Source organism: Capricornis sumatraensis, chromosome 6 (assembly GCF_032405125.1).
Source record: "Capricornis sumatraensis isolate serow.1 chromosome 6, serow.2, whole genome shotgun sequence".
NCBI classification, from domain to species: Eukaryota; Metazoa; Chordata; class Mammalia; order Artiodactyla; family Bovidae; genus Capricornis; species Capricornis sumatraensis.
Window position 1 is genome coordinate 30,282,503 of NC_091074.1, and position 17,239 is coordinate 30,299,741.

General features: G+C 38.5%; 1 long non-coding RNA gene across 1 annotated transcript in view; it reads right to left on the reverse strand.

Moving 5' to 3' along the window:
• Positions 1 to 17,035, reverse strand: part of LOC138081099 (uncharacterized) — a 28,632-nt gene extending 11,597 nt beyond the window's left edge. Inside the window, exons 1-5 of the long non-coding RNA XR_011145009.1 lie at positions 16,629 to 17,035; positions 16,461 to 16,544; positions 15,793 to 15,856; positions 14,514 to 14,654; positions 14,247 to 14,326 (exon numbers count right to left, since the gene is read on the reverse strand). This is a non-coding gene — a long non-coding RNA (uncharacterized lncRNA). The remainder of the gene's footprint in view (positions 1 to 14,246; positions 14,327 to 14,513; positions 14,655 to 15,792; positions 15,857 to 16,460; positions 16,545 to 16,628) is intronic.
• Between the last annotated feature and the right edge of the window lie 204 nt (positions 17,036 to 17,239).

The following is a 17,239-nucleotide window of genomic DNA, read 5'->3' on the forward strand; positions in this document are numbered from 1 at the left end:
GTTAGAAATGTAAAGTCTTGAACCTACCCCAGATCTCCTGAATCAGCGTTAGCGTTTAACGTAATCCCCAGTATAGATGTGTGTGCACTAAAGTTTGAGAGGCATTTCACTAAGATTTCTCAAGCCACTTTACACCCGCTGTTAAAAGGAGCCCAGTCTGGCACTCTGTAACAATCTAGAGGGGTAGGAGGGAGAAAATATGACTGTTTCTCGTTGTACAGCAGAAACCAACACAACATTGTAAAGCAGTTACCTTCCAATTTAAAATATTTTTTTTTTAAATTGAGCACAATATGGCTTAAAACTTTAGATGGGTAAAGTGACTGAAAGTCGCTCAGTCGTGTCCAACTCTTTGCGACCCCCATGATCTATACAGTCCATGGAATTCTCCAGACCAGAATACTGGAGTGGGTAGCCTTTTCCTTCTCCGGGGGATCTTCCCAACCCAGGGATCAAACCCAGGTCTCCCACATTGCAGGCGGATTCTTTACCAGCCGAGCCACATGGGAAGCCCAAGATGGGTAAGAAAAGGTATCGATAGTAGTGTAGAGAGAAGACCAACTGTTGGGGTTTCTAGGGGGGGTTTTGTTTTGTTTTGTTTTGTTTTCAAAAAAAAAAAAGGAGGCATTTCAGAAAGTGCAACAAAACTAATCAAACAAGTACAGGAAGAGGGAAAACAGGGGCTTCAGTTACTGATAAGCTTGATATGAGTCAAATGTCTGCGGCTACCAAAAAAGAAAAAAACTGAAAAGCAAGCAAGTACAAAAGCTAGAGGCTGCCCTACTCAACCTTACAACTGGTCACATCTTATCTTAAGTGCATTCAGTTCAAGACAGTGCAATTAAGAAACATAGAGACAAACACAAGAACACGCTCACTTGAGAAGAACCATGATAGCGAAATTAAAATAATGACCTGGGGAGGGTAAGGGGGAATTGTTGAAGGAATTAGAGTTGGTAAATTTGTTTAAGAAAAGTTTGGATGAAAAAGAAGCTCAAAAATATGGAAGAAAATCATTTGGCCTGTGGACAAGCTTTTGAGAACCATCTGTTAAGATATTTGAAGACCATTCAGGCCCCATAAATTTGTCACTTAGGACTTCTCTGGATCTTCAGAGCATCTTTTGCAAAACCCAGCAAGGCAGAGAAGCAGGTGTCATTCTCCTCAAATTACCGGAGAGCATGATCAACAATGGAGCTTGGTCTAGAGCAAGGTTTTCTGAACCTTTGTCTAAGGTACTTTCATTACCCAGCTTGCTAAGAAATTCCTACTTTGGTAATCATTACAGAAGAAAAGGAATGAAACATGACCCAAAAAGTTTATTTTGATTTTTTCTTCTACCCTGTCATCCAGATACAGTTGCCACTAGCCTCGTGTGCAGTTGTGTATCTGACACACAGATAGTGGAACTGAGGCACTGAAATTTTATTTTCTTTTAACTTAATTGAAAAACTATAATTATTTTATTTAAACCAATATTTAACTCAGTTTTGAGAAAACTTTAAGACATTTTAGATACATAAATTTAGTTTTTCAACATTATGAGATCTAAATATTATTTTCAATGACAATTTAGCATCCTAATTGATGTGGGCTGTATGTGGAAAATATGCCCCAGATATCAAATATTTACATGGAAAGAAATACAAAATATTTCAGTATTTTATATATTTTTATTCTAAAACATTTTAGATGTATATTGAGTTAAAATATATTGTTAAGATTAATTTCACTTCTTTCTTTTTACTTCTATGATGTGTTTATTAAAAACTTATAATGATCTATGTAGCTCACATTATATTTCTATTAGACACTCCTGTTCTGCGTCATTCTGAAAAAGTTTGAAAAGGAACTCAAACCTCTCTCTCCAAACTAAGGCTGCCAGTGGTTGACTTTTCTATCAAACATGCCTGACTTCATAAGGAAAGATGCAAACCCCACCGAGAAGAGCACGCTCGCCAACATTTGTTCCTCCGTCACCCCTCCAAGTATTGCAGAGGTTTGAGTCGAGTCCCTTAGGAATGCATAATTTCCTTGCTGCGAGACACTCTCAGACAATGAAATGAGACATTTCTGGAATGTATTAAATATAAGGAGAAATCCCTTCTCATTCCTGCTCCTTAATTTCAAGTGAGTGGTGATCCTTTAGATGATTCACCTCTTTTGCTATTTCCTTGTCACCCCTTGGGTTAGACTGGTCATAGAGGAGATCACCACCCTGTTCCATCCTCTGCAGGAGAATCAGTAAAAATCAAGCTGTACATACACTTGAATAATAGGAATGAAGTTACAGATAGCTCAATTCTTCCCATCTCCCCCAGACAAAGCTCAAAAGCTCACCACTGGGAGCTGTGGCTTAAGAAATAAGCTTAGATTACCTCATTCCTTTCTTCTCCACCTGGCTAACTCCTGCTCATCCCAGTAAAGATTTCTTCTTTCAGTAAACATTTCCAGTATCCCAACTGCTAAATGTCAATGTCCTTTCCTCTACCCCTGTTGTACCTTGTGACTCCTTCTTTCATATTTATCACCATTCTCTATGTCAAAGATCTCCTAGAATCTCCTGAGGTATATTTCCTCATCATCGCCTGACATTCTTAAGGTAAAGGCCAACATGCCAAGGACATCCTGACTTTTGAGAGACTCTGACTAGTTTATGGTCCTAAGAGTAAGTAAGGAGATAGCCTAGAGTATATGACGGTGCTTCCCTAACCTCAAGTAGCTACATGCCAATTTCATATTTTTTACCATACCTGAGATCTTATTAATAAACATCTTTAAATAACTCATATTTTTCATTTAGATGTATTTAAGGAAGGAACTTTACATCACTGTCATAAATGGAAAACTAATATATTTATATGCATTGATAGTATATAGCAATTAAACATTTATCCATTACCGCCTAAATTTTTCTCTTCCACCACCAGTGGTATACCCATCGCACAGAGGAATAACGGTCTAGAACGTCGTGGCAGAACAGATGGAAGTCTAAACTATGGATATGAGCTCATGAAAATTCCACAGAAAACTAATTTGGCTTAGGATATCAGCTTTTTCAGAACAAAGACTTTCTCTGAACCAAGATCCATAAGTATGAAGATCCTTTTTCTGAACTCAGAGCTGAGGACAGGATGGGCCATAGGGAAGTGCAGGAACCCAGTAAAGTCCAAGAAAAGCAAAATGGTCCCAAGAAACTCATTCTCCAATGCAGTCTACCCCCAGGCTCTAGCTCCCAGCAGTGGCATCTGGGTAAGCAGCACCCTGCGAGTGTTGGCATGGAGAAAGAGTTTAGCTGGGAGGCAGAAAGAAGCAGATAGATGTAGTCTGAAGTTTAGAGTGTACTATGCATCCCAAAGTGACCAGGCAAGCTTCTCAAGTGCTTCACTTCCTCCTCTATCAAATCCTTTTTTTTTTGGTGATAGTTTCATAATCTCCCTTAAGCCAAGTTCTGCAGATAAAATTAATTCAGCTTGACTTTTTCTTCCAAGTTCCCCTTTTTTATTTGGGGGTTACAGTTTTTACCAGCACAGTTTAGTTGTTCTGTATCCATGCACGTGAAATGGAATAAAGCTTCTCCCTTCAGAAAAATCACCTTAAAATTCTAGGACCTCAAACTTTATTACAATCCCCCAGGTACATATAATGACTTTAGGTCTAGACTACATGTAGTTTTCTGTACATGATCTTATTTCAGCCAACTCTCAAATGGGAAAAAAAAACAATTGTATTTTAAAAACTAAATAAACACGGATTTTACATGATATATCCATAGGGATTTAGGCAATTAGGATGGCAAAAAAAAAAAAAACAGCTTCTGATAGCTAAATGGGTAAGAAACAAGCAGTTTCCTTCACAGCTAATAAAACTAAGGGTGCTGCAGAGGTTATTTTGAAGGCAGATTTCCACGAACTGTCAATCACTTTCAGTTAACAGAAAATTACACCCATATATTCTTAGAAATCTCTGTTTTCTTCTTACTACACAGTGCTAGGGTGATAACGTTCCTCTTTGAGGTGGTGTATATTAAATACACGTGGCTTGACGTGAAAATGCTAGGGGATTTTTGCATACTTTCCTAGCCTAGATGCACATAATGCTCTTAGAAATATTTTGCAGAGGGAAATGTTTTATGATTTAACACATGTTCCACACAATCTTTTTGAGTAGTGGAAATATTGTTCTAAAACTTAATGGCTCTTTAGAAGAAAAGGATTATTTTCTTGGTAGAAAAAAACACACATTAACAATTGCTATATTTAACATGTATAGCTATTACCTTTTTACTCTTTTGCCTGAAATATATGACAATATTGCCTTTCTAGGACCCTTTATAAAGTATGAAGGCAATATTAGTCTAACAGAAATTAATAAGCAGAGCAAATAATATTTTAATAAACAGTAGGGCTAACACATAAATATAACTATTTTTACTATGCAAAAAAATGAATGACCTGTAATATTATTAGCTTTTAATGTTAATTGTACTAATAATAGCATGCACTTTCACAGTTACATTTTCTAGTCTCAGAGACTTTCATATTCATTATCTTCTTTCAGTTTCTATGAAGCAAGATAGCAATAGTATTCTCAGTATAACTATGAATAAGTAAAAATCTATAAAAGTAAAATGGGCTTCTCTGGTAGCTCAGATGGTAAAGGACCTGCCTAAATACTTTTCCCAAAGTAACAAAGCAAGGTAGTAATTAACTAGGACAAATTCTACCAGTTTGTCTTATGGTCAAATGAACTTATCAAACTATGGTGCATCTTCATGCTGTGCATCTACCTTGAAAATTAGACCATCTCATGCTTCTGCTGTTTTTCCTCTTTGGAACCTAATGTGTCACTTGAACACAGTCCCAAGAAAACCTCACTAATAATTACCTAGTAACATCCAGGCTATGCTATAAATGATCACTGTGTTGGGCAGTCTTTTGAGGGAAATATCATTATTCCCATTTGACTGATGACAAAACTGAGGATTAGAGAGCTCAAGTTGTGTGTGCATGGCCAGATAGGCAAGAATTAGACAAGAAATGGAATCTGGCTCTAGTAAACTACAGACCCAGCCAGCATCTTTGTCCCTCCCTAAGACTCCTCAATGAGGTCACAGAACTCCAGGGTCATCTTCCAGCCAATGGAACTGTTAAAATGGGGACAGGCTAAGAAACTGACTGAAGTTGGTCTTTATATAAGCTGGAAAATTACTTTGGTGAATCAAATGAATCATTATATTACACAAAAATTATCCAAAAGAATTCATCAAGCATTAAGTGTTCATGATATCTTGTAAAGAAAAATATTAGCAAGTTGTTGTTAACTTCACAGGCAACTACTCTGAAAAGACAGTTATCCACAGTGATCACTGTGGTGCAGATCTGCAGAAGACTACTGGTGAAAAAAAAAAAAAAAAACCCATTCTGTGTGGGCAAGAATGTGCTTTTGTGTACACATGTGTGGTTCCCAATCTGCCTGTGCTTCTTGGGACTCTGTCTGTTCCTCCTTCTGACTGCTGAACACTGTGGCATCACCTTTCCAACTGATGCACAGTGATAGGTCTTTCCTCTGTCTAATACCACTCCTATCTGGAATCACACATTTCCTGGATTAGAAGGCATTGTTTCGTACTCTGAAGCTGCTAACAATATCAGATTGCATATGAGAATACAAAAGTACGTAAGCAATACTGCTTAGAAATAATTATTCTCTTTTGCAACACCTATCCCCTAATTAGTATCTGTGAAGCTAAACCCAGTGATATCAAAACTGTTCAAAAGGAAGCTTTCCCCAGAGAATAGAGCCATATGTAACATGGATAATTAAAAATTGGGTGTATTTATGCTTAGAATCATAGAAATGAAAGAAGATTTAGATATAATTATGTCTCATGAACCACTAAGGCCCAGAGAGATAAGCCCAAGGTCACAAAGGTAATTAGTGGCAAAAGTGGGCCAAGAACCAACAATGTCAGCGTCTTGGTTGAATGCTCCCTCTAAACCAGTTATGTAGAAATGCATTTTTAAATAAACTCGGTCACACTCTCAAATATGAGGTTACTGCAAAAAAGATTTCTAAGTATATGCATATTGAGACCCTCACATGCAGACAGTTTTTAAATGCTGGGTATTCCTAATTCTGACCTAAGTGAAGAGACCTGAGTTCAAGTTTCAATTTTTAATGAGGCCCTTAACAACAAGTGACTTTGCCATCATGGGTTAGTCTCCTGAACTATAAAATGAAGATGCCAGGTTCATTAGGTAACAACTGACCAAAACAGAAAAAAAAAAGAAAAAAACAACTAACTTAAGCAAAAACTTCAAACTGGTTTGTGTCCAGGAGCAGACATGTTTCAGGTGAGTCTTAATCCAGGGGTGGAACCATGTTGCCAGGACCTAATGTTCTCCTGTCTGTCTACTAAGCCCCTTTATGTTGCTCTGCTTTCAGGCTCCGTGTGTCATAAAATGGCTACCAGAAACTCAAGGCCTATATCCTCCACGAGTCCTCTGAGTCAGGCAAAATCAACAACTGTGTTGGACAAAATGCCTTTAAGGTCCCTGGCATTTGCTCTGATTCCTGGATCTGTGAGATCCTACTAAAGTCTTACTTAGAGTATCAGGATGTAGGAACTGTCTGGAGGATCTAAGGACCTCTCTGTACCCCCACAAAGGAAGGAATTTGTTACTTTCTACTGCCATGGCCTTGATGTGACTGGTGCTTCATGGTGTGCCCCACACTTCAGCTCCTCCTAATTGTAGTTTCCTCCGTGTAGTTTATTGTCAAATGTCATTTTGCCTTTTCATACACTCTTCCCTCTGCCTGGGATGCCCTTCTTCCTTATCTGTCTGCAAAATGCTTACTCACTGAACAAAACATCGTTTTTCCTCTGAAATCTTCCCTGATTACAATACTCCCCTCAAGTGAAACTGATCACTCAGTTGTACTTTGGCCTTCCTACCTACCTAGACTGGAATATATACCATATTGTATAGTATTCATCTATGTATATGTCTTCTCTAACGGGACTTCCTTGGTAGCTCAGGGGTAAAGAATCTGCCTGCAATGCAGGAGACACAGATTCAATCCCTGGGTCAGGAAGATCCCTTGCAGAAGGAAATGGCACCCACTCCAGTATTCTTGCCTGGGAAGTCCCGTGGACAGAGGAGCCTGGCAGGCTGCAGTTCATGGGGTCACAAAAGAATCAGACACAACTGAACAACAGGTTCTCCAACTGCCGTTTGGAGATGAGCGAGCATGCCTTATTTATCTTGATGTGCTCAAGGCCAAATACAGTTCCCAAAACATAACAATCATTTGATAAATTTTGATGAATCGATAAAATCTGGTTCCTTTGAACTAAAACATTACTGACTCTCATTCTGTCACCTACAATACAATTTAAAATAATGCATCTGCCTCCCACACTTCAATCTAACTCTCTATCAATAACAAATGATTTTACAGTCTTATATGTTCATAAAGTAGAGTTAATCCTGCTTTCTAATCATTTGTAGGATAAATGTTTATTTGGTTTTCACATAATGAATGAGATTCCATCACTAAATCTGCGGCATCTGAGCACTAGAAAATGTGCTCCCTAATACCCATACAGTTATATAATCTATCTCAGTGTTACATTCATTGTCCTAGGAGTTCTTTGATGCATATACTGAAGAATACTTTTTATTTTTTTTTTTTGTATTTTTTTTTATTAAATTTTAAAATCTTTAATTCTTACATGTGTTCCCAAACATGAAACCCCCTCCCACCTCCCTCCCCATAACATCTCTGTGGGTGATCCCCATGCACCAGCCCCAATCATGCTGTATCCTGCGTCAGACATAGACTGGCGATTCAATTCTTACATGATAGTATACATGATAGAATGCCATTCTCCCAAATCATCCCGCCCTCTCCCTCTCTCTCTGAGTCCAAAAGTCCATTATACACAGCTGTGTCTTTTTTCCTGTCTTGCATACAGGGTCGTCATTGCCATCTTTCTAAATTCCATATATATGTGTTAGTATACTGTATTGGTGTTTTTCTTTCTGGCTTACTTCACTCTGTATAATCGGCTCCAGTTTCATCCATCTCATCAGAACTGATTCAAATGAATTCTTTTTAACGGCTGAGTAATACTCCATCGTGTATATGTACCAAAGCTTCCTTATCCATTCATCTGCTGATGGACATCTAGGTTGTTTCCATGTCCTGGCTATTATAAACAGTGCTGCGATGAACATTGGGGTACATGTGTCTCTTTCAATTCTGGTTTCCTCGGTGTGTATACCCAGCAGTGGGATTGCTGGGTCATAAGGTAGTTCTATTTGCAATTTTTTAAGGAATCTCCACACTGTTCTCCATAGTGGCTGTACTAGTTTGCATTCCCACCAACAGTGTAGGAGGGTTCCCTTTTCTCCACACCCTCTCCAGCATTTGTTGCTTGCAGATTTTTGGATCGCAGCCATTCTGACTGGTGTGAAGTGGTACCTCATTGTGGTTTTGATTTGCATTTCTCTGATAATGAGTGATGTTGAGCATCTTTTCATGTGTTTGTTAGCCATCCGTATGTCTTCTTTGGAGAAATGTCTATTTAGTTCTTTGGCCCATTTTTTGATTGGGTCGTTTATTTTTCTGGAATTGAGCTGCATAAGTTGCTTGTATATTTTTGAGATTAGTTGTTTGTCAGTTGCTTCATTTGCTATTATTTTCTCCCATTCAGAAGGCTGTCTTTTCACCTTGCTTATAGTTTCCTTTGTTGTGCAGAAGCTTTTAATTTTAATTAGATCCCATTTGTTTATTTTTGCTTTTATTTCCAGAATTCTGGGAGGTGGATCATAGAGGATCCTGCTGTGATTTATGTCTGAGAGTGTTTTGCCTATATTCTCCTCTAGGAGTTTTATAGTTTCTGGTCTTACATTTAGATCTTTAATCCATTTTGAGTTTATTTTTGTGTGCGGTGTTAGAAAGTGATCTAGTTTCATTCTTTTACAAGTGGTTGACCAGTTTTCCCAGCACCACTTGTTAAAGAGATTGTCTTTACTCCATTGTATATTCTTGCCTCCTTTGTCAAAGATAAGGTGTCCATATGTGTGTGGATTTATCTCTGGGCTTTCTATTTTGTTCCATTGATCTATATGTCTGTCTTTGTGCCAGTACCATACTGTTTTGATGACTGTGGCTTTGTAGTAGAGCCTGAAGTCAGGCAAGTTGATTCCTCCAGTTCCATTCTTCTTTCTCAAGATTGCTTTGGCTATTCGAGGTTTTTTGTATTTCCATACAAATCTTGAAATTATTTGTTCTAGTTCTGTGAAAAATATGGCTGGTAGCTTGATAGGGATTGCGTTGAATTTGTAAATTGCTTTGGGTAGTATACTCATTTTCACTATATTGATTCTTCCAATCCATGAACATGGTATATTTCTCCATCTATTAGTGTCCTCTTTGATTTCTTTCATCAGTGTTTTATAGTTTTCTATATATAGGTCTTTAGTTTCTTTGGGTAGATATATTCCTAAGTATTTTATTCTTTTTGTTGCAATGGTGAATGGAATTGTTTCCTTAATTTCTTTTTCTACTTTCTCATTATTAGTGTATAGGAATGCAAGGGATTTCTGTGTGTTGATTTTATATCCTGCAACTTTACTATATTCATTGATGAGCTCTAGTAATTTTCTGGTGGAGTCTTTAGGGTTTTCCATGTAGAGGATCATGTCATCTGCAAACAGTGAGAGTTTTACTTCTTCTTTTCCAATTTGGATTCCTTTTATTTCTTTTTCTGCTCTGATTGCTGTGGCCAAAACTTCCAGAACTATGTTGAATAGTAGCGGTGAAAGTGGACACCCTTGTCTTGTTCCTGACTTTAGGGGAAATGCTTTCAATTTTTCACCATTAAGGATAATGTTTGCTGTGGGTTTGTCATATATAGCTTTTATTATGTTGAGGTATGTTCCTTCTATTCCTGCTTTCTGGAGAGTTTTTATCATAAATGGATGTTGAATTTTGTCAAAGGCCTTCTCTGCATCTATTGAGATAATCATATGGTTTTTATTTTTCAATTTGTTAATGTGGTGAATTACATTGATTGATTTGCGGATATTGAAGAATCCTTGCATCCCTGGGATAAAGCCCACTTGGTCATGGTGTATGATCTTTTTAATATGTTGTTGGATTCTGATTGCTAGAATTTTGTTGAGGATTTTTGCATCTATGTTCATCAGTGATATTGGCCTGTAGTTTTCTTTTTTTGTGACATCTTTGTCAGGTTTTGGTATTAGGGTGATGGTGGCCTCATAGAATGAGTTTGGAAGTTTACCTTCCTCTGCAATTTTCTGGAAGAGTTTGAGTAGGATAGGTGTTAGCTCTTCTCGAAATTTTTGGTAGAATTCAGCTGTGAAGCCGTCTGGACCTGGGCTTTTGTTTGCTGGAAGATTTCTGATTACAGTTTCAATTTCCGTGCTGGTGATGGGTCTGTTAAGATTTTCTATTTCTTCCTGGTTCAGTTTTGGAAAATTGTACTTTTCTAAGAATTTGTCCATTTCTTCCACATTGTCCATTTTATTGGCATACAACTGCTGATAGTAGTCTCTTATGATCTTTTGTATTTCTGTGTCGTCTGTTGTGATCTCTCCATTTTCATTTCTAATTTTATTGATTTGATTTTTCTCTCTTTGCTTCTTGATGAGTCTGGCTAGTGGTTTGTCAATTTTATTTATCCTTTCAAAGAACCAGCTTTTGGCCTTGTTGATTTCAATAATTACCTTAAACGTAAATGGGTTGAATGCCCCAACCAAAAGGCAAAGACTGGCCGAATGGATACAAAAACAAGACCCCTCTATATGTTGCTTACAAGAGACCCACCTCAAAACAAGGGACACATATAGACTGAAAGTGAAGGGCTGGAATAAGATATACCACGCAAATAGAGACCAAAAGAAAGCAGGAGTGGCAATACTCATATCTGATAAAATAGACTTTAAAACAAAGGCTGTGAAAAGAGACAAAGAAGGCCACTACATAATGATCAAAGGATCAATCCAAGAAGAAGATATAACAATTATAAATATATATGCACCCAATATAGGAGCACCGCAATATGTAAGACAAATGCTAACAAGTATGAAAGGGGAAATCAACAATAACACAATAATAGTGGGAGACTTTAATACCCCACTCACACCTATGGACAGATCAACTAAACAGAAAATTAACAAAGAAACGCAAACTTTAAATGATACATTAGATCAATTAGACCTAATTGATATCTATAGGACATTTCACCCCAAAACAATGAATTTCACCTTTTTTTCAAGTGCTCATGGAACCTTCTCCAGGATAGATCACATCCTGGGCCATAAATCTAAACTTGATAAATTCAAAAAAATCGAAATCATTCCAAGCATCTTTTCTGACCATAATGCATTAAGATTAGATCTCAATTACAGGAGAAAAACTACTAAAAATTCCAACATATGGAGGTTGAACAACACACTTCTGAATAACCAACAAATCACAGAAGAAATCAAAAAAGAAATCAAAATATGCATAGAAACTAATGAAAATGAAAACACAACAACCCAAAACCTGTGGGACACTATAAAAGCAGTGCTAAGAGGAAAGTTCATAGCAATACAGGCATACCTCAAGAAACAAGAAAAAAGTCAAATAAATAACCTAACTCTACAACTAAAGCAACTAGAAAAGGAAGAATTGGAGAACCCCAGAGTTAGTAGAAGGAAAGAAATCTTAAAAATTAGGGCAGAAATAAATGCTAAAGAAACAAAAGAGACCATAGCAAAAATCAGTGAAGAATACTTTTTAAATTATTTTATTTATTTACTTTTTTTCCAGCTGTGCTGGGTCTTGGCTGTTGTGCAGGCTTTCTCTAGTTGCAGCGAGCGGGGGCTACTCTTGTTGCAGTGGGCTGGCATCTCATTGCAGTGGCTTCTTTTGTTGCAGAGCAAGGGCCCTAGAGCACACAGGCTTCAGTAGTTGTGGCGCACATGCTCAGTAGTTAGGGTGCACAGGCTTAGCTGCTCTGCACCATGTGGAATCCTCCTGGACCAGGGATGAAACCCACGTCCCCTGCATTGGCAGGCAGATTCTCAACCACTGGACCACGAAGAAAGTCCTGGAGAATACTTTTAATGAAGTTTGTTGAGTGTACAATTTGTGTTTCCTATCAATATTGCTCAGCTACTGTGTTTAATTTGAGAAAAAATGTCTCTGTGTTTTGGGAATCTGTTAACTGATAATATTCCTACTCACCCTCCATAGCCAGAGGTCATTATGCCAGGGGACTCTAGGGTGCAAAACCTTGCTGTAGGGAGCTGCAGGACAGGGATCTGGGTGCAGGGTATTCACTCTATGTGCCACACCTATATTCCACTTCATTATTTTTATACAGGAAGAATTGAATTTTTTTAAACCTAGGAAAGGAAAGATAATGTTCAAAGAGGAAGGCAAGCCATTCCTCTTGTTTTCAGTTACAGGAATGATGACATCTACAGCTACTAGCAAGGGAGACCAAGGCCTGGGTCCCTGGCATAATTTGCAGGACTCACAGTAGCCCAGAAAAAGCTCCGCCTAATGGGTTGCATTATCGACTTGGGTGTGGCTATTACTTCTTAGAGCTCAATTATGAGGTTGACCATCAGTTTACTGCCAGCTTTGGAATTTAAGGAACTTAGTGGGAAGTATTATCTAAGCTCGATGAGGTTTCATTTACTTAACTCACTGAACATGACTTGGAAAAGCAAGCCAACAAACGAGTTCAGAAAGCATGTATGTTTACCAGAAGAGTTCACATGGTATTGCCATACTGATGTTATTGTCATTGCAAATCCACTTAGAGACCACCCACTACAGCACTGAGAAAGAGTTACACCCTCATGCTCCTGCTGTAGAAAGTCCACTTCTCGGGTTTCTTGAATGATTCATGCGCTCTCTCAAATCCAGGATTGGGATAGACTGTCCTGTCTGCCTGGAGTACACTTCTCTCACTGACATTCTGGTTCCCCAGTTTCATCTAGTCAACCTTGTTTTCCTTCAATTCGCAAGTTCTCCAGGAATACTTCTCAAGATCTCTTGGACTCAGTCATACCTCCTCATGTCTAGAGCTTTTCCTTCCCTAGAGTTCAATGCTGCCTCCTTCGGTTGAGGCATGTAAAGTCCTCAGTGGCCAGGATCCTTTCTGTCATGTTCACAGATGTGAACAAGAAAATGGGAGTGTGGAGTAGTCTTATCAAGTTTGGGGAAAATGAACAAAGTGTTCTTTTTATGTTTATACAAATGCAAAAAGGGGAATATCTGGGAAAGGAAGAGAAAATAAAAACCAAACTAATATTCCACTATATTTAAATTCCCTCTTATGTACCAGGCACTAGACTATGATGTGCATGGGGGCTACAAAGTCCAATAAATCATGATTCCTGCTCAATGAATTATAGTTGCCTTGTTTGAGTCAAAATACAAGAGGTTGATGCACCAAAAGAAAATTTGTTGGATTCCTGAAATAAGAAGAGGAAAACGAGAGAAAGACGAACTGGAAGGTGAGGGGGAAAATAGGCTTTGAACATTTTCAAATTTCATTGATTCCTTTTACCTTCTTCACCTGCAACCCAAAAAATACTCTGAATTCAGACTTGTGTTTTGTAACTGAATATGGAAATGTTAAAGCCTGTTTCTTACACTTTATAAAGACATTTGGAGACTCTTTGCTTTGTATGCTACAGTATTATTTTAAAAAAGAGCTCAATCAACAAATATTACAGAACCATTCCTATGGGGCCAGCACTGTGCTTACTGCTGTGGGCTGTATGCTTTAAAAGAGATGCTTTATCCTTCCTTCATATCTCAGCTCTCCACATCCTCCCAAGACGCATAGCTGTTTACATTTGTGCATTTATCCTTTTTCATTTTCCCTTTGAATCAGCACTCTGTAATTGCAGTAACACATTTTAGTGCTCTGTTAGGTGAGGAAGCTGAGATAGTTGCCTATATGACTCAACCAAGCTCATGTTCTCCCAAGTTTCTTTTATTTGAAATTCCACCCTCATTCTGACCACACTGCCTTGGCAGAACCACTAAGTACAAAAGATGACAATGATTAAGTCCCATCTCCTAAACAGAAGATACAGTACAGATTTTCTTCTTACAGTAAAAAAATAATACTAGTCTCCATCTGAACGTTAGAGCCCATAAAATTATGCAAAGAATGCTCACATATTAAATTTCCACAAACTTACAATAAAAGGAAGATGATCAAAAATGTGTGTATCCTTGGCAATTGGGGTTTTCTTCCAGAAGATGGCTCTGCAGAGGGCAACTGTAAAAAAAAAAAAAAAAGAAAGTCATCTCTTCCCCATGCATTGATGGATATACCTCATGGAGCCTAGAGTGATAGGATACAAAAAAAATAAATAAATAAGAATGCTGCAGGAAACCTGGATTTGATCCCTGGTTTGGGAAAATCCCCTGGAGAAGGGAATGACTACCCACTGCAGTATTCTTACCAGAATTCCATGGACAGAGGAGCCTGTCAGGCTACAGTCCGTGGGGTCGCAAAGAGTTGGACACGACTGAAAGATCAACACTCACTCGTCAGAGAAAGACGGCAGTAGGATTTATCAGCCTTCCAGGGAAGCATTTAAAGCCTAAAAAAAAAAAATATCAGTGACCGTGCAGAGAACTTCTGCATACAGGGTGTACTCCTAAGGCAGTTTCTACATGAAGTCAATAAAATGGCCCTTTTGCCCAGTATAAAGGGACAGAGTACAAACAGATGCTGAAGAAAAAAGTGTCTTCTCCTTCTATTCAATTCTCTGGAATGTTGCAAACTGTTATAAACATATAGCTTAGTTTTTTCTCCCAAGACTGACTCACATTTTACTAAAAATAATTTGTACACCTCTTAATAGTTGACCAAGTGTGTTATACTGCACTGAACAGAAAAGTGATGATAGAACAAAGCTAACGAATTACTTGGGAATTAACATCCCCTTGCCTAAAAAAATAAAGCCTATGCAACCACACGAGCTTCTTTCCCCTTCCAAGAAAATTTAACATCTAAAAAGTCAAGTACAGTCTCAGTTAAATTTCAAAGGGAGATAGGGGGTTTAATAAAGGAAGGACTTTTTCTTGGCTAGGATCATATCTGCCTCTCTCCAAGAAAGTCTGGAAGACATTGAACATTGTAAAACTGCAGTTCTCAGAATCTAGTACCACTTTCCTGTGGATGCCTTTCTATCAAATCATCAAGGAGTATCTGGAAAACTAGACTAGATTGGCATCCCCTTGCTTAGGGTGTTTCAGTCAGCTCTGTTCTACAAATGAGCCTGGAGCTGTAGGCACCCTTCAGGCTGGAGCAAAGAACTTGGTGGGTGGCCTAGAAGAGAGTCTGGGCTTTGTAATAAAAAGACGCAGTGATGGTGCATCTGGGCATGAGAAGCTGCTGAGGAAGATACTCAAAGGTCCAGGGAAAGATGCCAGTCCACATCAAGACTACATAAACACTACAGAGAATCAGCCCAGGTGCCAGGCTAACACTGTAAATAAAGTATCTTGGCTTTGTCCTTATTAGAGGGACGTCATTATCTTAAGGAGTATGTTACAGTTACATGGAAAAACATAGAGAGAAATACATCAAAGGTGTGGGGAACACTGAAACTCAGCAAACTTATTGTGATTATAGTTGTTAAAGCGCTTTCCCGCAAATTATTGTGTTGAATCTTCACAACTCCAGGGATACAGGTTTATTGTGAGGCTGGAAATGAGATGTTAAATGACAACTACCTTGCATGTGGCCACTCAGTGCATCTTGAGACCACCCCAGGGAAAAGAGGCCGGGTCCTCCATCCTGCACACAGAAGGGGGTCCGTGTTCAGATGCTTGATGACCCCAGTCCCCACACAGTGAGTTCACCCACACATGACTGGGCCAGACCCCACCTCAGACCCGACATCTTTGTTATGACTAATTCCACCTTTGGAATGTCTGTGGTCAGTTAATTCCAATTAAGGCTTCCGTCCCTATAACCCTCATATGCCAAAAGGAAGTCAGTTTCCCTCCCCTGTTCTTAACCCCTTGCATGCTCTGTACCACTTCTCTCTGGCTTCTCTCCTCAAACCCTCTTCTCAAACCCTCTGGAATCTTCTTCCTTTATGTAAAAGAAAAAGAACCAACAAACACAGCATCTCCCCACATTAAACTGTACATTTCACCTACCATAGAACTAAGGATAGGGGTGACAATTTATTAACCCATTAATGCCACTTTAGAACCACCACAGCTCCATCCTGGCATCTTTGACATCTGACAATACTACTATGTACACTTACATGTTTCTATCATCTACTGACCTCTGGTCACATGCTTTAAGACAGAACACTCCTCTCCTCAAACCCAACTTCTGCCATTTTTCTAGAAAACTTCAGTGTCTTTGGGAGCAATCCACCTAGTACCTTCAATCTGTTGTTCCTTGGCCTCAATTCATTGAGTCCTCCGGCTCCTGGGTCTTCATTTCATCAGAGTCCATGAGCATTCCCCTAAAAGGACACTAAGTAGTTGGCTATATGAACTACTCACCACCAGCACCTTCAGATAGATGTCTCTTCTTATACTGCATTTACCTGGCAAATTCCAAAACACAGGATCAATGCCATCTTGGTACCTAGAAGGTTGAACACTCCTAAGTAAAATGTTAAGCCATTCAGATTATTGTCATAATAAACATATGGTCTCTGATCTTAAATCCTTAATTCATCTCAATCTTTTCACTTGATTAAATTTCCTCCCTACTATCCTATACATCTCTATTGAGGCTATAATCTTTTTCTTCACTGCCCTCCCCCCAAAAAAGATGTCTAGAGACAGAAGAGGAAAAGGAGGGGATATGGTGACATAAAAGCTAACTTTTGAGGGAAGAGTCCTCTACTCTCTATAGAGTATTTCTTTCTTTCTTAAATAAAGAAATCCTCAGGGCTCACCCTGAGCTCTCTTCTCTGCTCATTTTGAGAAGTATCTCTCACCTACTTCTACAGCTTCAATTATCTTCTTTATGCAAAGGACTTTGAAACCTCTATTATCAGTCCAGGTCACACGCCTATGTATCATTAAAGCTTAAACTCAACATTTCAACTTATACATCTAGAGAATATCTCAAATCCTTATGTTGAAATTGATCTCTGTCTCTGTCACACACACACACACACACACACACACAAATTGCTTCTCTTATCTC